Source organism: Giraffa tippelskirchi, chromosome 4 (assembly GCF_054371585.1).
Source record: "Giraffa tippelskirchi isolate mGirTip1 chromosome 4, T2T-mGirTip1v1.2.pri, whole genome shotgun sequence".
NCBI lineage: Eukaryota > Metazoa > Chordata > Mammalia > Artiodactyla > Giraffidae > Giraffa > Giraffa tippelskirchi.
The window spans coordinates 16,214,000-16,236,609 of NC_137278.1; the positions used below are offsets into that span (position 1 = coordinate 16,214,000).

At 45.3% G+C, this 22,610-nt stretch overlaps 1 protein-coding gene across 1 annotated transcript in view; it reads right to left on the reverse strand.

The window, feature by feature from the left end:
* Nucleotides 1-1,135: 1,135 nt before the first annotated feature.
* Nucleotides 1,136-22,610, reverse strand: part of CMPK2 (cytidine/uridine monophosphate kinase 2) — a 45,055-nt gene continuing 23,580 nt past the window's right edge. Inside the window, exons 5-8 of the transcript XR_014083851.1 lie at nucleotides 8,725-8,915; nucleotides 7,644-8,056; nucleotides 5,611-5,764; nucleotides 1,136-4,187 (exon numbers count right to left, since the gene is read on the reverse strand). The gene's annotated coding sequence lies outside the window, so the exon portion shown is untranslated. The remainder of the gene's footprint in view (nucleotides 4,188-5,610; nucleotides 5,765-7,643; nucleotides 8,057-8,724; nucleotides 8,916-22,610) is intronic.

Genomic DNA, 22,610 nt, shown 5'->3' on the forward strand with positions numbered 1-22,610 from the left:
CACCGCCCCCTCTGTTTCTCCACTGGCTTTGAGCTTTAGAGGGATCTCGTTGAGAGCATCCTGCAAGGAAGTCAACACAGACAAACCCATCAAACCATCCTACACGTTAACTGGAGCCTGGAATTCCATGTTGCATTTCTCATGACATTAGCAGAGCACTCAGGCATCTCTCCATGGAATTACAACCCTATTATGTACAATTGAGTATACATTACTCCTATGTTCATGTCATTAGCTCGGATAAAGCTATTTCTAAAGCACTGAAGTATATAAGAATTACTTAGGGGCAGAAAAGGCTGAACCAGGGAAGAAAGACGCAAAACACCAGGCCGTAGCGGCTATAGTTTTAGCGACACATTCACATGTCGACTGGAGCAATTAAACATAAACCGAGACAGATCGTTGTATTTATTCCCACTTTCACTATTTTTCTAGTCAACTCTGGATCTGAACTCACCTGTACAAGATGTGCATCACGACGGTCCCATATCTGAGACGAGCTCTAAACACGACTCTGCCTCTTCTAATCCGTGTCTATGTAGATTTCCTTACAAGAAAGATACAAGCCTTGGGCCAGATTAGGGGGAGGGGTGGAGTTTTTCCCAATACCCAGAACCCCCCTTTTTTCAAATGATGGCAACTGCCAGTTACACTGAACTGTTTCAGTAGAATGTCTAGGAAGAGGGACGATGGAGTGAGGTGAGCAGATGGACGGTTGTCACGGAGGTTCAAATCCTGACTCCATTGCAGGGTCATCTGCTCTTCTCTTTTGGCCTCATTTTTCTCATCTGCAAAATGGGGCTAAAATTGTTCTTATGGCACGGATTTTCTCAAGAATTAACTGAGATAAAATGCTTACGAATTAGCTCGGTGTAGCGTATATAGTGGGCTTCCTTGATGACGCTAGTGGTAGAGAACCTGCTTGCCTGCCAATACAGGAGACATAAAAGACTCGGGTTTAATCCCTGGGTCGGGAAGATCCCTTGCAGGAGGGCATGGCAATCCACTCTAGCATTCTTGCCTGGAGAATCCCATGGACAGAGGAGTCTGGCGGGCTACAGTTCATGGAGTCACAAAAAGTCAGACACGACTGAAGCAACTTAGCATACATGCAGGATGGATAGTAGACATTTGATGAATGCTTGCTATTTTTTATTATTACCAGGTTATAAATGTAGGCAACTCCTAACCATTTTGAGTTCAATCTTCTTATCCACAGAGTAGAAGTAATAACAATGCCTGTGTCACAGCATTACTCTGAGGACAGAAAATGGTGATGGCTGTTGCTGTTGTTACCACTGTGGGTTAAGAGGTCCAGGCGAGCTTCTGGAGGGTGGAAGATTCCAGTCTCATCTTGAAGAATGAGGAGGGTAGTGAGGTTCATCCTACAGGAGAGCAAAGCATCAGCAAGGACCTTGGATGCATCCATGTGATGCCGTCACCTGAGGGCAGAGAGTGCAGGGGCCGGGTGGTCAACAGGGTGGGGCGTATGATGACGTCATCAGAGCAGCTTGGCAGGAGCAAGGAGATGTGGCCAGATGGAAGAGGACTTGACCTACAGGCGGTGGTCTACAGGGACCCCTGTGCCAGCCACGTGCTCAGCTGTGAGCTGATCAGAAGGCGGCAGTTGGGGGAAGAAAAGCGAGGCAGTCAGCTCTCCTTGAGGTTCTGCAAAGAAAATGCAGAGTGAGATGAGAACAACTCTCCCAATGACTGTCACAGCTCCTCTTCTGCTCCGTCACTCCACTTGGTGACCTTAGTGACAGGGTCATCAATGACTACCTTTGCTCATGAAGTCATTGACCTGGGTTATCCATAGACCTGTGTCCTCATGACAGATCAAAGGCTCCAAACGAAGAACAAAGTCGTGTAGCTGCTGAGGCAACCTCTCAACCAAGGTCAAGACCAAACCTAGCATGGTGAAGAGGAACTGGCCAGCAGCCCCTGGTAGAGCCTATGTGTTGGGTCCTGGGGTGCTGCGTGGGGTCAAGGGAGTGGTGTGCATGGAACGAGGGGTTGCTGTGGTTTCTAGGGTGGAATGAAGTCTTACACTTATGTGTTTCAATGATTTGAAAGGCCAAAATAAAAGACAGAGAATACAGTTACCTTAAGTTTCCATCATGGATCAAATCTTCTGGATGACCAGTTAGCAAACTAAAAACTCGACTGGGGACAGCTCTGCAAGCCCAGGACATGTTTCCCCTTTTGGCTTGGCAATCACTCCCCACACAGGGCAGGTCTGCGGGTTTGGGAAGCACAGACTCATCACCAGCCTGCTCAGAATGCTGCGGGCTGCAAACGAGAAACTGCAGCCTCAGAAAACACCTGATCAAAGAGCAATCATCTGTTCCTCTCACCGTCCTGCTAGCAGACCAAACACCTTGAAAGGACAGATGGGAAAAAAAGAAAGCAAGAAAGACAGGAAAAGAGATCATGTTACATTGACACAAGCTTCCACGAAAATTACCTGGTAATTTACCCTGGCAGTTAAAGAAAAGTGTCTGTTTTATGATCATCCTATCAAAATCCCCCCTGAGGTTTGTCAGCGTGATTTCAGGAGATGAAAACAGGATACCCAGTTGAGGTTTCCATCAGCTGTCAGTCAAGCGCTGTGCATCGCCCCTTTGCATCCTGTAATTAAATCCGTGAGCCCTTCAGACCATCTCTGCTCCTAAATTATATGAGATGAGGATCTTTCCAATTGCTGCTGTCACTGTCTGCCTTGAGGAATGGTGGGAAAAAAAGTAGTCAAGTCCATCTGGGAATTGTCGTCAACCTGGGATACCATAGGTATGAGCCGTAAGCAGCTATGAGCAAGGTTTATAAATAGTCTCCTCTTGTGTCAAGTCCTACAGACATTACTGCTAGAAAGGCTTTGGCGTGGCTCTTTAGAGCTCATATTTGTAATGAATGGGCTCTTAATTTACTTTTCATGTGGCAAATGTGTTAGGAGACCAAGAAGATTTGAGACTATTGATACTATGTATAAAACAGATAACTAAAGGGAATCTACTCTAGAGTACAGGGACTGTACTTAATGCTCTGTGGTGACCTGAATGGGAAAGAAATCCAGAAAAGAGGGGACATGTGTACACGTACAACTGATTCACTTTGCTGTACAGCAGAAACCAGCACAACATTGTAAAGCAATTCTAGTGAAATGAAGTCGCTCAGTCATGTCTGACTGTTTGCGACCCCATGGACTGTAGCCCACCAGGCTCCTCCGTCCTTGGAATTTTCCAGGCAAGAATACTGGAGTGGGTTGTCATTTCCTTCTCCAGGGGATCTTCCCAACCCAGGGATCGATCCTGGGTCTCCCACATTGCAGACAGATGCTTTACCATCTGAGCCACCAAGGAAGCCTTATACTCCAAAGAAATTAATTTAAAAAGAAAAAAAATCAAAGAAACGTCAAGGATGCCATAGCATCACAGTTAAAAAGATGAACCCATTACCTGTTTCAAATGCTGACTCCCCCACTGCTGAGCTGCTGTCTTAAGCAAGTTACTTAACTCAGTGACGGGCATCATTCCATTATTGGTAAATAGGCATCGCATTAGCGGTTTAGAAACCCTCCCTCGTGAGATTATCCAGGGACTGAAGTATACACAGAGAGTGTACAGGGTGAAAACTCAATAGATATTATCTATTATTAGCATTTGCTTGCTCGTGAGCCAACCAGCAGAGTTTCACAGCCTGTGGAAGGGCTTTGCTGTGTGATGAATGAAGCACAGCATTTAAATGTCTCTCCCACCTCCTGACTTGTGTGTCTGGACCAGTCAAGTTTCTGAGTCTTAGTTTTCTTCTGGTCAGGTGCTGAGAATCATGATGCCAGCCTCGAAGGAGCAGTCGTGGCAGCTGGACAGACTGATGTGAGTCTCCACAAATGCCAATGGATGGTGCCTCTCTGCTTCCTCCTCCATCACAGAGGAAAGTGGGGAGAGCGAAAGCCCAGCTCAGTAAGTGGAGGCTGTGCAGTGTGTCCTTCCTGAAAGGCTCTGAGAAGCTTGGACTTCAGTCTGGATGCAGTGGCGCTTAAGGGGAACACTAATGAAAACACTCCGAACTCTCCTCCAGGGAAAACAATAGCACAGACACTCTTGCCAAATCTTCTATCTAATTTCAAGTGGTTTGCAGTCCCTCTGAGGCCCAGCCATGGACTCTTCATCCATAAACATATGCACGAGCTAACATAAGACCAAAAAAGACTGTGAGCAGGAAACAGACACATCTAAAGAGGAAGAGCATTTATTCATAACTGTGTGAACAGAATTCCATTATTGATATACATTTATTAATACATGTTATGATTTCAAATGGGCTTCCCAGGTGACTCAGGGGTAAAGAATCTGCCTCCCAATGCAGGAGATACTGGAGACATGGGTTCGATCCCTGGGTTGGGAAGATCCCTTGGAGAAGGAAATGGCAATCCACTCCAGTATTCTTGCCTGGGAAATCCCATGGACAGAGGAGCCTGGAGGCCTAGAGTCCGTGGGGTCTCAGAGAGTCGGACACAATTTAGTGACTGACTGAGCACACACACACACACAAACATGATTTTAAATATTATTAGTTCCCACATAAATGAAACTAAGAAAGGATTCTATTCCTAATCATCTGAAGGGAAAGTCAGAACAACTTGATTTTTTTTTTTATCTCACCCTCTCCTCCCCTCTCCCCATAAAAACTTGATTTTTACCTAATCTTCCATGTTCCATGATAACAACTGCCCAAACATCATGAACCCTGAAAATTATATGATTTCTGTGACTATAATGCAATGAAAATAGTTATTATAGGAAGATGATGAGGTTATAGGAGATTTTCAAATTTTTATTCAGGGTATGAATTATTATACCACCAACTCAATGGACATGAATTTGAGCAAACTCTAGGAGACAGTGAAAGGCAGGCAAGCCTGGAGTGTTACAGTCCATGGGGTCGCAAAGAGTCAGACACCACTTGGCGACTGAATAACACACAGAATGAATTAGTAGTTGTATACACAAGATTTTAAATTGTGTTTCTCCCTAACTCAGAGTGGCTCTGTTTTCCTGGATAAAAATTAATAAAAAATGAAATAAATCTCCTGACACCTTGCCCTTTGACTGCTTCTCTTCCACTGAATGCTTCTAGAAAATCGTCATGGGATCTCAGAGTTCAAAGTAACATCTGAGGTCATCTTATCCAAAGACAACCACCCACAATGTACTTAGGACATGATAGTCCGGTGATGGGTAACTCACTTCAAAACAGAATTCCCCAGTGTTGAATGAAACTTATATTGAGCTGAAGGTTGTACTCTCCACTGTGCAAAAATAAGGTTTAGTTCTTCCCTTTAGAGCCACAGAGGATATGAGCATTCCCTGTATTTTTCTTAGAATAATAATCTATCAGCTCATTACAAACTGCTCTCAAATTACCTCTACCACACCATCTCAGAGCCCCCAATCCAGCACATACCAAGGTTGATTCAAAGCCCAGCCATAGCATCATTATGTCTTATCAGCCCATCCTTCGGTTTCCACCATATTGATTTTACTATACTGATTACCACAATGGGTGTGTGGAGGCAGGTACTCCATAGGTAAAGATGATTGTCTTACTTACCGCTTGAAATTTCAAGAGGAGAACCTCCAGGCACATTTAACGAACAGCCCTGTATGAGTAGGAGCCAGACGACGCAGGGGGATCTCAGCCACTCGTGGAGGTGAATCAGACAGCACCAGATTGAGAAGGACAAACGTGTCCTCCAGGGAGAGATCTGATGGAGAGGATAGACATACATTCAAAGCTGGGAAAACCTGGAAACTCAAGATGAGATCCCAACTTAAAAAGGTGAGATCAGTCAGCAACCCTGCTGTGAGGAGGGCTGGTATATCTGGAGCTGGTTCTTGTTGGATACAGACCACGCAGTCCTTAGACAGGATAGCCCTGGACCAGGAATGGAACCAGGATGACTGGACGTCTCCCCGCTAGGTAGTGGTGTGACAAGGGCCGGCTCCGTAACCCTCTCAACCAGGTCAGAGCTTATCAGCTCCATCTGAAGACGATTACCCTTGGGAGGTTTTATGAAGATCAGGTAACATACACGAGCCCCTCTGTGTGCACATAGCATCTGGCACGGCGTGAGATGCTTGCATCTTGTCCGTGTCATTGGCATTGTCTGAGGGCTTCCGGTGCCCAAACTTAGCTTGTTTTCTGAGTGTGTTTTAATCTAGTTCCCTCCCAAGGGGAGAGTTCTCAGCTGCATCAACCCAGATTTCAGGATTTCTCAGGAGACCCCTAATTACAAACAGCCTGTCCCTTTGTCCCATCGGTAAATTCATCTGCCCAGGTTTCCTGATGGTTTATTCAGAAAACAACTTGTTCATCTTCAAGGAACCCAGAGGACTCAGGACCGCTGGGATCTTCAGAGCCTCCCAGATTCTGTAGTGTAGACAACACAGCGCCCTGGGGACTTGTCTGCGGGCGCTGAGGCAGAGGGGAGACCATGGGCGGTGATGCGGAGGACAGGGAGGAGTCTCAGCTGAGCTGAGGGCTGGGTGTGAAGCCGTCGTAGAGAGAGATGGTCACAAGTCTGCTCTCCGTCGTGGTCAGGGGAAGAGCCAGGGAAAAATAGAGATCTGTGCTCGACACTCCACGAGTCCGGACACAAACAAAAGCCAGTGCAGTACCAGTTAACCAAGGTTAGCGCTCAGCAGGGGCAGGGGTTATTCTTTAGCTTTGGGCTGGTTCCAGCACCTCGCTGGCACACCCTCCATCTTGTGGGCTGTGGGACCTCTGCACATGAGCCCAGGCTCTGGACTCTCCTCCACAGGAACTTGATACTTAAGGCAGCAACAGGGCTCCTCCAGACTGCTCCACCATGGCAGGTATTGCCCATGTGAGGTGAGCAGGAGAGAGGGACCGGGCACATGGTCCTTCAGCAGCCCGAGTGGTTAGCTGGGCAGTCCAGTGGCCACATGGGGAGAGGTGGCTGCAGCCACAGCCTGCTGGAGAGGAAGATGGCAGAGACAAGAAGGAGAGGAGGAGGAGGAGGGTTGGTGACGTAGAGCACAGGGATGCTCAGTATCACAGACAGTGCGTCTTGTCCACCCACCAGTCACAGGCTCTGCAAGATTCTACTCTTCGTCCTATACAGACTGTGTTTAAGCCCGTCTTCACAGCATCCTATTGCTCCAGGATCCAGGGGCAGGGGTTGTGGAAATGGGAGGCAGGGGCTGACGTGGAGGACCCACCGTTCCTGCAAGGGGACAGAGAGACGTCCTTCCAACAAGCCAAGCTCCATCCCGGAGGGAACATGGGGGAACGGCCTGACCCAGGCCTCAGCCCAGCCCTGGATCACATGGAGACTCAGCTGCGAGGCAGTGGATCAGGGGAGAGAGGAGACCCCAACCAAGAGGGAGGAGGACGTTTTATGGAAGCTGGGGGGACATGGGGCCAGCTCACCCCCAGCATCCCAACACACTGCCCTCTTCTCACCCCCGTTATATATGTTGAGTATTTCATTACAGCCTAACCTGCTCGAGGCCCTGTGTTAAGATGACTGTAACCCAAAGAGGAAAGGCTAAAAAGCACAGAAGTAAAAATTCCTTGTGGATCTCAGCACATGTGCCGGGAGCAGGGAGACCAGAACTCACCCTGAGCCATGCTGCTAGGGCACCGGAGTACAGGTCAGAGGCAGCTAGTGTCTGGGAGCCTGGGAGCTGAAAATGGAAGGCAATGCAGAAGGGCCACCATGTACGGTGAAGAAGCCACGCTCCTCGCTGATGAACACAAGCCATGTTTGAAGCAAAAAGAAAGATCTTCAAGTGAAACAGTAGTATTGAATCCTGGCTCTCTCTCTCAATCGCTCAGCCATGTCCAACTCTTCTGGGACCCCAGGGACTGTAGCCCGCCAGGTTCCTCTGTCCATGGGATTTCCCAGGCAAGAATACTGGAGTGGGTCCATTTTCTCTTCCAGGGGCTCTTCCTGATCCAGGAATCAAACCTGAGTCTCCTGTACTGGCATGTGGATTCTTTACCGCTGAGCCATTGGGAAAGCCCGTTGAATCTTTAGGAATTTAAAACAAAACATGGGATGTCTGGTTAACCACTAGATCACTCAGGATTGACATGGAAAGGAAAAAAGTTATTAAAGAATGGAACTTGGGAGCTGTCAGGGTACAACAGGCAAGAATCTGATAAATTTTGTCCAGATGGCTGAGAACCAAATAATGTATTTCCCAAATCACCTATCATTCGCCCCAAAATATAGGAAATATCACTGCCATTTACCATTTGACTTAACACTGCATCGGGTGACATAATGAATGAGGATTTCTCAGCCAAAAAGACATCCTGTATTTCTCAGCAATGCTTTCAGACACTGAAAACTAATTCATTCAAAATCTGTTTTGTCTGGTCCCTTGTGTTCTCAATTAATGAGAGTTTCCTGCAGTCCATCCAGGTAACAATTTCACATATCCTCTTCATTTACTCCAGTGCCCAGAGCCAAAGGGCTTCCAACGACAAAAGGAAAAACAAATAGAAAATATTCATTTTTGAAAAAACATTAGATCTACACATCCAAACATCATCAGAAAGAATCTGAGAATGGGCCGCCACAAACCATTTCCACTCCAAAGGTCTCTTCATTTCTCCTTCAGTTGTCAGACCAAATCTCTGAAGTTTAGTGTAGAAACCATGGTCTCAGAATGGAAGGAGAGTCGCAGAGCTTACCTGGGATGGAATGGATTTCAGAACCAGGAAGTCCAACAGACTGGCTTTGCAGGACAGGAAACGCCAGTCTGGACCGGAACTGGTGTCCAAAACCAGGGGAGACAGGAATGATGGTTCTGGAGCTCACATTCTGGGGATGTCAATGTCTGACTTCTGCTCCATTTGGAAAGGTTTTGTGGGAAGGCTGGAATCTGGGTGGGAAAAGACAGTGAGAAAAGATAAGAATTTGAAGGTAGATGACTGCCTTTTCAGACAAATACCTCTATTAACTTTTCCTCTGTATTTGTTTTCTTTGACCTTTTTTAACCAGCCCAGGAAAATGACAAGCTGACATGACACCACATGTATGTGGTGAGTTCTGTCTGCCTAAAGGAACAGAACACAATAAAATCACGATCACAGGGCCACACAGGTGAGGAGAGCGTCAGAGTCTGTGTTAACCTGTGCACCATTACAGCCACCATCTAGGAGCACATTTTGGAAATGTTACACTAAGCAGGTTCTTTTCTAATAATTCTCAAAATAAATCTGCAAAGTAGATACTACTATTAGCTTTAGAAATCTAAAATTAATCTAAATCCCTGTTTAACAGATGTGGAACATGACATTCAGACAGGCTAAGTCCTTTGCTGATTTCCCACTAGCTCATGAAAGACAGAAATGAGATTCCCATGGATTTTTCTGAGTTCATCAGTCCTCTCTCTCCCTCTCTGTCTTCCTCTCCCCGCCTCCTTTTCTCTCTCTTCCTCTCCCTGGTCTGCTTCTCCTATAAAGTCCAGCTCTTTCAATCTTGTAGATTTCAGCTTGGCCCCAAGGCAGTGAAATTCACAGCAGCAACATCAAGACTTCTTGTGCAATTTTACTATGATTGGTGTGGAAATCTTAAGATCCCTGGAGTAATGAAAATCACATCTCAGTAGAACAGAGATGAGAGAGAGAGAGAGACAGAGAGAGAAAGCCGGGTGGAGGGAGACTGAGACACACAGAGAGATGAATTCATTGACATTTTAAAAAAGCTAAGGCTCAAGGTGCCAGTCCCTCTGGAAGTTTCATTTCACCTCCGTTTCTGGACTGTCTTGTATTCCTTTCCCTTGAGGCTCCTGGCCCGCCCTACCAGGCATCAGATGTCCCCCAGCCCAGGACAGATGCCCCTGACTGCAGTTGGCACGGCCTGAAGCCGGCCAGCTGGGGCAGGCAGGCGGGCACTCCACATGTCCTCAGCCCCTGCCAGCCCTAAGAGCGCCTCATGGGGACACAGATGCCACAAGCCACCCTCTGCTACACCAGCTCCTCTCACAGGGGACAGGCTGGCAGTGGCAGGCATCTGTCCCTCCGCTCCCCCAGGGGCCAAGACTGACCCTGGTTACTTCCACTGGCTTCTCTTTGTTGCCACCCTCCCTGCCCTCTCTTTGGCCCTGCCTGGTGCGGGGGTTCCTAGGAAACCACACAGGCAGCGTAGCGGGCTCTGTGCCTGACATGCCAGCCTGCATCAGAGCACAAACACAAGAACAGAGCGGGGCTGTTGGAGGTGGGAGGGAAAAAATAAGATCTCAGATTGTTGGTGCCGGAGCCTTCCCAGGGCAGCCTCACTTCCCATGGTTTGAATGTTGCTCGCCTTGGAAACTTAAGATGTAAAAAGGGTGAAGCGGAGAGGCACAGGGTTGAGCGGAGCAGAGGGTTCATCCATTCTAGCTCTGAGACCCCCAGGTAACCTCTGCAGAGCACAGTTTGAAATGGCAGGTGTAACCAAGCTTCTTTGTTTCACTGATAAGAAAATTTTTGCCTCTAGAGACGGAAGACTAGCCCAGGAGACACACACTGACTTTGGCCCCAACCTTGCCTCTTCTGTTGGCATCTGATTCCCGATGCCTGTTCTTCCAGCCATCCTTCTTCATCCAAAAAAGACTTCGTGAAAGGCGGGGGTCCACAGGACACCTACTGCCCACTCAGTCACATCCTTCATCCCACCTGCCTCTCACCGCACTGTTTCTAGCATGAGTAAATGTACATGTAGGTGGAGACCATGGTCCATTTGCTAAGGTACATTTCTGTAAGTGACAAATTCCAGAATGGCAGTGCATTAGTTACAACCAATTAGCAGGAAATTACCACTGTAAAGTGCATTCCCTGCACCGGGACAGAAGCCAACGCGTAGCATTTACCAAGTCTTACCTCATCGGGCTCAGTCGACAGTGAAGAGGTCTAAATCCAATTCAATGAAATATTTGATGCTGAGAAGGAAGCTTTAGAACTATAAATTCCAGTTAGTGGACCAGAAAGAGGTTCCTCCATACTTCCAAGCATCATTCACCTCCCCTCTCCACTGTTACCGACAGCACTGGGAGCTGGAAACTCGTGGCATTTTGAAGATATGCTGACTTGTGTTCAGGTCACAGCTTTGCCACTTTTAACCTCTGTGATCTCAAAATCATCCATTCTGTTATGTATAAAATAGAGACAATAGTACATAGCTTGCAGGATTGTTGGATTTTAAATGTGGGGGCTTCCCTGGTGGCTCAGTGGTAAAGATCCACTCACCAAGCAGGGGATTTGGGTTTGATCCCTGGGTCAGGAAAATCCCCTGAAGTAGGAAATGGCCACCCAGTCCAGCATTCTTGCCTGGGAAATCTCACAGACAGAGGAGCCTGGCAGGCTACCTCATGGCAGTCCATGAGGTTGCAAAAGAGTCGGACAGGACTGAGCAACTAAAAAACAAAAACAACAAAGTTTATAGATTGACCCAGCCCATAAATGGTAGCTATTATTACTGCTAGCATTCCCACCATGTTAATGGTACTGCTTAACATTTTTTTAAAGCAAATAAGTATCATGACAGTAAGTACATAGTGTCATGTGCATGCCAAACATTTTGCTACATCTTAGGTAGAGTTCAAGGAAGGGCAAAATGTAACACTTAGCATTAAAAAATCACTCAGTAGACAGGTGGAGAAAAACATCACTATACATTCTAACACTAAAATAATCTCAGATGGGTTATAAAATAGAAGCAAAAGGTCAAATCCCAAACTAGAAGAAAATTGCAATGTTAAATTTTTGAAATTTATCTTGGGAATAAAGCAAACTTTCAAAGCAAAACAAGAAAGGCAGAAGCACACAGATTTTATAGCAACTTTATTCATAATGGCAAAAACTTGGAAGCAACCAAGATGTCCTTCAGCAAGTAATTAGATAAATAAACTGTGGTATATCCAGACAATGAAATTTTCTTCAGCACTAAAAAGACATAATCTATCAAGCCATGAAAATACATGAAGGAAACCTAAATGAATTTTACCAAGTGAAAGAACTACACACTGTTTGATTCCAACTATATGACATTCTGGAAAAGGCAAAACCACGGAGACAGAAAACAAATGAACAGTAGCTGTCAGGAGTTGAGGTAGGAGCTGGGTGGGGGTAATGAATAGGCAGAACACAGAGGATTTTTATAAAACCGAAACTATTCTGATCGATACTATGATGGTTTATATGTGTCATTATACATTCATCCAAACCCACAGAATGTATCTCCAAGAATGGAGCTGAATGTGAACTGTGGACTTCGGGTGATTAATATGTGTTGATGTAGGTCCATTGATTGTCATCCATGGACCACTCTGGTGAGGGATGTTGGTCAAGGAGAAGCTGTGCATGTCTGGGGACAAGAGGATTGTATGAGAAATCTCTGTACTTATCTCTCAATTTTGCTGTGAACCAAAAACTTCCCTGAAAATATAACATCTTAAAACAAACAAACAAAAAACAGAAGCCAGTAAGGAACAGATTTCAATACACTAAAATGTTAACACAGTTTCAGGAAAAAATAGCATAAGACAAAACATATGACATAAGACACTTGCCTAAATATATAAAGAAATCTTATAAATCAATATTCTAAAAAGACAAAGACCCAGTAAAGTACCCAGCATTGTATGTGAACAGGCAGGAAAAGATAGAAAAGACTTAGAAATACAAAGTGATCCTCAGACTCATTGATATTTTAAAAATACAAATTAAAACAATGTGATAGGATTGTTTAGCTATGCAACCTGAAAGAATTAAAATGAGGGAATATTAAACATTGTTGGTGTGGCTAAATTGATGCAACATTTTTGGATGCCAAACTAACTGATTTTGAGCAAATTAAAAATGAATTAAATGAATGTATTCTTTGACTCAGTGGCTACTTGTTATGCATTTATTCCACCGATATACTCACAGAGATGCACAAATACATGTAGGTATTCACATATATTCACACACATATGTATACGCATATACACACTCACATACACATATACACATATGAAAATACACCCACTTATACACACACTGAGAACGCAATGGCACCCCACTCCAGTACTCTTGCCTGGAAAACCCCATGGATGGAGGAGCCTGGTGGGCTGCAGTCCATGGGTGTCGCTAGCAGTCGGAGACGACTGAGCAACTTCACTTTCACTTTTCACTTTCATGCATTGGAGAAGGAAATGGCAACCCACTCCAGTGTTCTTGCCTGGAGAATCCCAGGGACGGCGGAGCCTGTCGGGCTGCCGTCTATGGGGTCACGCAGAGTCGGACACGACTGAAGCAACTTAGCAGCATACACACACTGGTGTTCATTTGAGTCGTCAGTTAGTATGGCTAATAATTGGGAACATCTGTCCATAAATCAACAATTCATTAAATTAACTATGATCTCTCTCTCTCTATATATATATATATATATATATGCACTGTGTGTCTGTGTGTGTGTGTGTGTATAAAATACAACACAATCCAGACGTGAAAAAGAAGCAAGTAGCTACCTGTGTTTTCATGTGAAAAAATTGCCAGAAGTAATTTTAAGTGAAAAGCAAGGTTAAAAAATATGCATTATAAACCGCCTTGTGTTTTAGCAAAAATGAAAACACGCAAGCAGAAAACAGAATACATATCTATGTTACTTAAGCCCGGAAAAAGAAAAGGGATTCGATGAGAGCTCTTAACTAGTGGTGTTTCTTCAGAGACATTTACTCCGATACCTGAGACGAGGCTGCAGCAGCTTCGAGGACCGGCGTCACTGACAGGACTGCAGGGGGCAGACAGGGAGAGACACCGCAGGGGTCACTTCTGAGGAGGGATGTCGGGTACCAGGGTCACAGAGCTCCAGGACCACATCGGCAGAGCACCCCGCGTCCGAGGACAGGGGAGCCATTGACCACATGGACCCAAGTCGACCTGAGAGGAGGCGGGGATGTGAATTTCTCATGTCAGAGCTGGGAGTGAAAGAAGCCGGCAGCACACGGGAAACTCAAACCCACATCAACTGCTCGGGAATAAGATGTATTTTTGTCTGAAAAAAATAAAGAATCTTAGAACCCCCAAGCACTGCCTCCAGAGGTGGCCCAGAGGAGGGTTGGAGTCTCCCATGAACCCTCGAGAGGTGAACTGAGACAAGGGGTGGTGAGGAGCCCCAGCTAGCTCCTGCCTCCTGGTGGGGCCCAGGCTTCTATACAGGGGCCCCCACTTCTTTGTGGGGGGGCAGGCTGTGAGATGTTTCCAGCTTCCAGGGGAAGTGAGAGGCCCAGTGGGGGGGGCAGGGGAGGAGGTGTGATTGTGGTTCCTTCTTAACCTACTTAAACTTTTCTCTTTTTTTCTTGCGTACTCAGTCATGTCCAATTCTTTGCAATCCCATGGACTGCAGCCCGCCCAGGCTCCTCTGTCCATGGATTCTCCAGGCAAGAATACTGGAGTGGGTTGCCATGCCCTCCTCCAGAGGATCTTCCCAACCCAGGGATCAGACCCTCATCTCCTGCACTGCAGGTGGATTCTTCACCCACTGAGCCACTTAACCTTGGGGGGAGTGGCTAAGGACATCTCAGCAGAGGTCACTGGAACCCTCAGGGGAGCAAGTGACTTCAGGAGAAGGGAGAGGGCCCCCAGCCAGCCACCCCGCCTACATCAGCATCTAGTTTTCCAATTTAAGAAGAGAGATCATTGGTGGTGTCAGTGGACACCGAGGCCCTGAGTTCTCGCCTCTGTGGAAGCGGCATCCAGGCCAACTCCCACGGTGGATGCTCCCCAGGGCAGTGTCCCCCAAGTAAAGGCAGAATAAGAGACCAGAGTGTGCACCACGACTTAACGGATTAGCGCAAGAGCTCCCCATATGGGCTGAAATCTCGCCTCATACAGTTACACTCATCAGATGTGCAGGCTGGGAGCGAACGTACAAACCCTGCACTGAGAGGCAGGGGGCTGGAGAGCTGAAAGCTGGACGACAGAGCCTGCCTGCGTGGGTGTGAATCCCAGCTCTGCCAGCCACTCGCCGGTGGCCCTGAGCAGCCACTTCATCTTCCTGCGGCTTCCTTCCCCAATCAGTAAATCGGGGATGAGAGGAGGGCCGACCTCAGAGGACTGGCCTGCAGAATTAGAGTCAATGTCTCTAAAGTGCTCAGCACCAAGCCTGGCAGGAAATAAGAGATGCTACTTGGATAAATGAAACATTCACTCCTATCCTTTACAGATGTGAGAAGGACAGGTTGGAGAGATGAGTGATTTGCCCACGGTTTGTTCAGCTAGCCAGTGACCCTCCCAGTCCTGACCCAGGACTCCAGATTCTTCACCCCCCAGCCACGCATCCTGGGAGCCCACAGGGCCCCTCAGAGGGTCCTGCAGGTTCAGGAAGTTGTCCTACCCCACGCCGTCACAGCCTGACCTGGCGCCCTGTCCCTGTCTGGTGGGGTCTGACCAGACCACACAGAAGAAGCTGCCGGGCTTGTATTGTGTGACTTTGCCACATTTGACTGCATGCTAGATCATTCATATATGTGGACCCAGAAGCCTGAGTTCTTCTGGGAAATGTGATAGAAAAACCTGTGATCTCTGCCAGGAAGGTTTCAGTCCATGGAGAGAGCTGGTCATGTCCTGCTGAGGGCTTTTCCTCCAAAGCTCAGCACGGATGCTATTCTGACAGGTCTTCACCATCCTCAGGGGATGCTGCTCACGTTTACAAAACAGAATTGGCTCCTTCTGAGGCTGTAAATAAGCAGTGCCTGAATCACTTTTTTTTTTATTTGCTTCATTTTTATTGACTGATTTAAATATATTCACTGTATCTTCCAGTTGCTAAGTCTTTTTAAAAATTTTTTATTGGGCTATAGTTGATCAACAATGTTGTATTTGTTTCAGGTGGACCGCAAAGTGATCCAGGTGTGTACATACATGTATCTATTCTTTTTCAAATTCTTTTCCCATTTAGGTTATTACAGAATATTGAGCAGAGTTCCCTGTGTTATACAGTAGGTCCTTGTTAATTATCTATTTTAAATATGTCAATCCCAAGGTCTCAATTTATCCCCTCCCCACCACCTTTTTCCCTTTGGTAATGATAAGTTTGTTTTCTAAGTCTGTGAGCCCGCTTCTGCTTTGTAAATAAGTTCATTTGTATTATTTATTTTAGATTCTTCATATAAGCGATGACACACAGTATTTGTCTTTCTCTGTGTGACTTGCTTCATTTAGTGTGATAATCTCTAGGTCCATCTGTGTTGCTGCAGGTGGCATTATTTCATTCTTTTTCATGGCTGAGTAATATTCCATTGCATATATTTACCACATCTCTTTATCCATTCCTCTATCAATGGACATTTAGGTTGTTTCCATGTCTTGGCTGGGGCTTCTCAGATGGCTCAGTGGCTAAGGAATCTGCCTGCAATGCAGGAGATGCAAGAGGCCCATGTTCATTCCCTGGGTTGGGAAGATCCCCCTGGAGGAGGGCATGGCGACCCTCTCCAGTATCCTTGCTTGGAGAATACCGTGGACAGAGGAGACTGGCAGGCTCTAGTCCACAGGGTCACAAAGAGTCAAACACAACTGAAGTGACTGAGCATGCACGCATGTTTCAGCTATTGTGAATAGAGCTGCAGTGACTCTTGGGGCACACGTATCCTTTTAAATCATGGTTTTCTCCTGATATGTGCCCAGGAGTGGGATTACTGGGTCATTGATGGCTCTGTTTTTAGTGTTTGAGGGAACCTCCATACTGATCTCCATGGTTCTGCACCAATTTACATTCCCACCAACAGTGTAAGAGGGTTCCCTTTTCTCCACACCGTCTCCAGCATTTACTGTCTGTAGACTTTTTGATGATGGCCATTCTGATTGTGTGAGGTGATGTCTCATTGTAGTTTTGATAGCATTTCTCTAATAATTATTGATGTTGAGTATCTTCTCGTGTGCCTGTTGGCCACCTGTACATCTTCTTTGGAGAGATGTCTATTTAGGTCTTCTACCCATTTTTTGATCGGGTTCCTTGCTTTTTTGATATGGAGCTGCATGAGTTGTTTGGGCATTTTGGAGGTTAATCCCTTTCTGGTTGCATTGTTTACAAATATTTTCTCCTATTCTGTGGGTTATCTTTTCGTTTTGTTTATGATTTCCTTTGCTGTGCAGAAGCTTTTGAGTTTAATTAGGTCCCATTTGTTTACTTTTCTTTTTATTTCCATGACTGTAGGAGACGAATAGAAAACGATATTGTTGCGATTTATGTCAAAGAGTGTTCTGCCTAGGTTTTCCCCTGATTTCTTGCTATCTTAAGGCTCTTCTTTGGCTGCGGTGGGTGGTTCCCTCCACGGGCCTGTCGGCACCAAACCTTCAGATGCTGAACCTACAGGTCCTTGCCCTCCATGGCAGAAGACACAACCCTCAGGATTGTAGACTCATTTGCTCTCTGGTTGATGCAGCCCTCATGCCCTCCTCCCTGTTCCTTGTACACATCAAGAGTCCTCCCATCACCTCAGGACCTCTGCACGTGCAGTGGTGTCTGCTTATCCCTCCAGATAACCACATGCTGGCTTCCTCACCTCTTTCAGGTACTCAAATATCTCTTTAGCAGAGCAGCCTCCCCACACAACCCAAGTTAAAATCTCAACTCTTTCCCCAATCTGATTCTCCCAACCCCCTTCACATATTTTAATTTTGTCTGTGGCACAAACACCACCATGGACCTAACATCATCTGTATTTATTTGTTTATTATCTGTCTCTCCCCCAAAGAGGAGGGATTATGTCTGTGTTTATCTAAGCCCTGTGTGCTCGTGACAACTACTAGAGTCACTGACACTTGGAAGATACCCTGTCAATGACTAAGTCTCTAACTGTAGAAGAGGAATTTTCTCCTGGAAAGTCAAGGAGAGCAGGAGAAAGAACAAGGATCTATAATCAGAAAGTGGAGTCCAGGCTCTACCCCTTATTACTGGGGGCATCAGTGAAGTTCTACAACTTCTCCTCCTTCATCTATAAAATGATATAAAATCTCACCCCATCCTACATAGGATGGATTGTTATGACTTATAAAGGGTGCATGCGCTCAGTTGCTCAGTCCTGTCTGACTCTTTGCAACCCCATGGACTGTAGCCTGCCAGGCTCCTCTGTCCATGGTGTTTCCTGGTAAGAATACTGGAGTAGGTTGCCATTTTCTTCTCCAGGGGATCTTCCTGACCCAGAGATCGAACCAGCATCTCCTGCATCTCCTACACTGGCCAGCGGGTTCCTTACCACTGAGCCACCCAGGAAGCCCAACTTGTAAATAGACCGTTTGTAAACAACAAATGAAAACTAGATGTATTTGTTTCTTAGTTTTCATTTTTTTGTGCTGATACATTTTTAGTTGGATGAAACTGTCACTGGGACTCCTTTGCTGTCATCTCCAAGTGTAATGGCCAGGGCCCCTCACTGGCTCCAGAGTCAGACAGATATAAGATGATTCCAGGCTCCAAGGTTAACCAGCCCTGTGACCTTGGGCTGGTTAACTCGCTTCAAAACAGATCGAAGATAATAATAGTAGCTGATTCATAGGTTTAATGTGAACAATGTGTGCAATAATGCACGTGAAACTCTTAACAGATGTTTAGGGTTAATATTTTTATTGACTAAAGTGGTTTCTCTTTCTAAGGGAGGTAATTCTCTGTTGGAAACTTATTTTTTTTTTTTAAATACAAATGGAAAGAGGCCTTCTTGAAAGTGTTTTTCATTTTTGAAACATGATCTCTTATGTTGGGTGATGGGATAAATGCTTAAGTTCATGTTACAAGATACTAATAGCAAAAGTATAGCTCTTAACTCAATTTTTGTCTTTTGATAAAATTAAAAAATAAGCTACCATTGCTCTTGACTTTATATATGTATATACATTTACCATCGCCTTGCTTGAACTTGTGGGCACATCAGCTCAGTGTTTTGTAATCTCTCCTGTGGAAAATAGTGTCACAGTGTTTATGTTTATAATCTTCCTGAGCTGGGAACTCTCATTTTGCCAACTCTAGACATGACTCAACAGTGAATATTAATCAAAATATTTCTCTTAGAGCCGAGGGACTGGTGAACGTCGGGATGTGCTCAATAAGACAGAAGGAGGAAGAAGGGAATTAACCTTAACTTAATGCCTTTTCTGGGCCAGGCCTTGTAGCTTCTCTTCATTACAGCATCTAATCTCATTCTCACACTAGATCTTTGAGAGAAATGACCCCATCCTTGATGGAGAAATGAGAAAATAAAGTCACACTAAAGTTAAGTAAGTGGTCCACAGAGCTAGTAAAAGCCAGAACCCAAATCCTGACAAGTGGGAGATTGGCTCATCCATTTGACAAACACTTCTTTTGTATCCATCATACACCAGGCACTGCTCTAGACAGTGGGATTAAAGCCACAAGAAAATACAACATTTGCCTTCACGGAAGGTGTATTCCCGTGCAGAAGTACAGATAAACACACCCACATACTGTAGACAGAGGTATAGCTCTAGGTGTTGACATGGGCCTAGATAGATACCTGGCTATGGGTACAGGCATGTAGCTGTGGGTATGGACATAAATAGGGCTTCCCTGGTGGCTGAGACAGTAAAAAAAAAAAATCCACCTGCAATGCAGGAGACCAGGGTTCGATCCCTGAGTTGGGAAGATCCCCTAGGAGAAGGGAATGGCTACCCACTCCAGTATTCTTGCCTGGAGAATCCCAGGGACAGAGGAGCCTGGTGGGCTACAGTCCATGGGATCACAAAGAATCAGACATGACCGACTGAGAGACTAACACTTTCACTCTGGATATAAATATGACCTGGAGAGAGACAGGTGGTCGTGAGTTAGCGCTCAGGGGAAGAGAATGATGAAACTTGTTTCAGACTGTGTAATGGGGAAGGCCTTTCAGGAGAAATGCCAAAAAGACCCCTGAGTGTGATGAACAAGGTGATTGTTAAGAATCAGGCTGGGTGCTGCACACCAAGCGGATTGTAGGGGGCGGTAGTGCCAGGAGCATGGAGGTTACTGCCTGTTCTCAGGAGGAAAGCAGGTCCCACTGAGTGGGAGTCATATCAGCACCAAGGAGTGGCCCCTCATCACTCACACTAAAAGTCACACCAGAGTCCCCTAGGGAACTTCAAGGCAGTTCCTCTACAGAAGATTCATTTACCTAAAGGGGTTGTAGAAACCAACATAGAATGTAACCCAACACCTGGCTTTCCCAAGTTATCACAACAGTGATAAAATGGTATAAAAACAACAGATCCTGTGTTACAATCTACTCAAAAATTACAAGGGATCTAAGGGTCTCAGGTGAATTGGATTTATTATGCAATTATGCAAGCATGGCCACTGAAAGTGCAGGCCCTTTTTCCTCTCCTAGCCTGGTGGTCATCCTGTTTTGCAAACAGAAAGGATCTTACCCAGGATCACTGAGCCATCCAGCTGGAAATGACACCTACACCCGCTTACTGCCAGAAGTGTTTTCATTCGTTATTTTGTATTTTTGCACATAAAAGTGAAAGATGATTTATCTCTTCATTGAAAGAATGGCCACAATCAGATGGGTTTCGGGAGTGGGGAGGGGAGGTAAGATAAAAGTGGTAAAAAGGCACAAACTCCCAGCTATAAGATAAATACAGACTAAGTATGTGATGTACAACATGAAAAATATAATTAACACTGCTATATGTTATGGGTGAAAGTTGTTAAAAGGGTAAATCCTAAGAGTTCTCATCACAAGGAAAAAAATCTATTTCTTTAATTTTAGATCTATGTAAGATGATGGATGGTTGCTAAACTTCTTGTGATAATCATTTCATATTGTATGTAAGTCGTTATGATGCTGTTCACCTAAAATGTATAGTGCGGTGTGTCCACTGTTGTGTGTGTGCTCAGTTAAGTCTGATTGTGACCCCCATGGACTGTAGCCCTCCAGGCTCCTCTGTCCATGGAGCTCTCTAGGCAAGAATACTAGAGTGGGTTGACATTTGTTATTTCAGGGGATCCTCCTGACTCAGAGATTGAATGCATATCTCCCTTGTCTCCTGCATCAGCAAGCTAATTCTTTACCACTGGGCCACCTGGGAAGTGTATCCATTGTATTTCAACAAAAATGGAAGGGAGAAAAATAGATGACCGCAGGTCTTAAACATGTATCTCCACCTTCCCTAACACTAAGCCTAACGTTTTTTTCCCCCGACAAAACGTGAGACCTTAGTTCTCTGAGCAGGGATCAAACCCCTGCCCCTTACAGCAGAAGGGAGTCCTAACCACTGGAGCATTCGGCAAGTCCCTTAGCACTCACTTTCGAAGAAGTTCCCCTCAGGTAGACACAGACTAGAGCAGCTAGATTCAGAGGCAGAGGGAAAACTCCTTATCGGAGGTTCTGACTACAGAAAATGTAGAAATAAATCTTCTTTAATGACTTCCAAAAGCACACACTGGTAATTTCCTTTGGTCTTGCTTTTTCGTTGTTGTGGTTTTTGTTTGTTTGTTTGTTTAACAACCTCAGACTAGAAGATTTGGGTATTTGGGGGTTTGTTTGCTTTTCAGTTAGAACTCAGAAAATCATCTTTCTTACCTCAAAGATGAGCACAGAATGCATTACAGATGGAGTTCAGCCAGAAGTGAAATTTGAGAGCTTCTTCAAATGCTTTGTTACGTTCTACAGAAACGAGACACCCTCAATTATGGCAAAATAAGCACAACCTCTAATTTCATGCATGTTAATAAAAATTTTGGAGAGTTCACAGGAAAGTTTATGGTGTGTTCTCTAAACTAGGATATTTTGCTGATTGGTCAGTAATTACAAGATCTTGGACTTTGCTGAATTCATCAGCCATTTCCTACATAAGCACTGTCTTTTGCATCTAGAGTAATATGGAGAGGGGAATTGGGATGGGGGGAGGATTAAGAGCAAATAAACAAGGATGCATAAAAGCCCCAGAATGTTTCTTAATGCCAGACCCCAAAAGTCAGAGGGCAGAAAATACATGCTTTCATATACATGTACAAAAGCATATACATAGGTGTGTGTCTAAAATAGCTACAGCATTAGATTAGATATGCTGACCCCATTGACTGCATTCTAAAGAGCACTAGAAAAAGAACTGGGCAGCATTTCTATTTTTGCATCTGCTACTAGAAAATTCTCCAATCTCAGGCAGGGCAACCCTCTCTCTTTGGGCCCCATTTTCCACAACCGTTAAAGAAAGAGATGGCTTTCTCTGATCACTAAGGTCTTCCTTTGAAAATGTTTGACCCCAGGGCTGTGTTTAGAACTCATGAAGCAAGAAATCAGCCACTTTTAAAGAATTGCTACTCTGACCTAGAAATGTTCCACTGTTTGTCCTCTGTTCTCCCTTTGGAGCAGATATTTAAATAAAAATGAAAGGAACTGCCACTGTTTTTGTAAGCACAGTGTGTAGTGAGGGGAGTGATTATCTGGGCAAAAAGTACAGCTCATTCCTCAATTTTTAAAGTTAGCACTTCTCCTCCCTCTAGTGGAAATGTGATGTATTTGCTGTAAACCAAATGGACATCCTTGGAGTTGGTGATGGACAAGGAAGCCTGGCATGCTGCAGTCCATGGGGTCGCAGAGAGTCTGTACGTG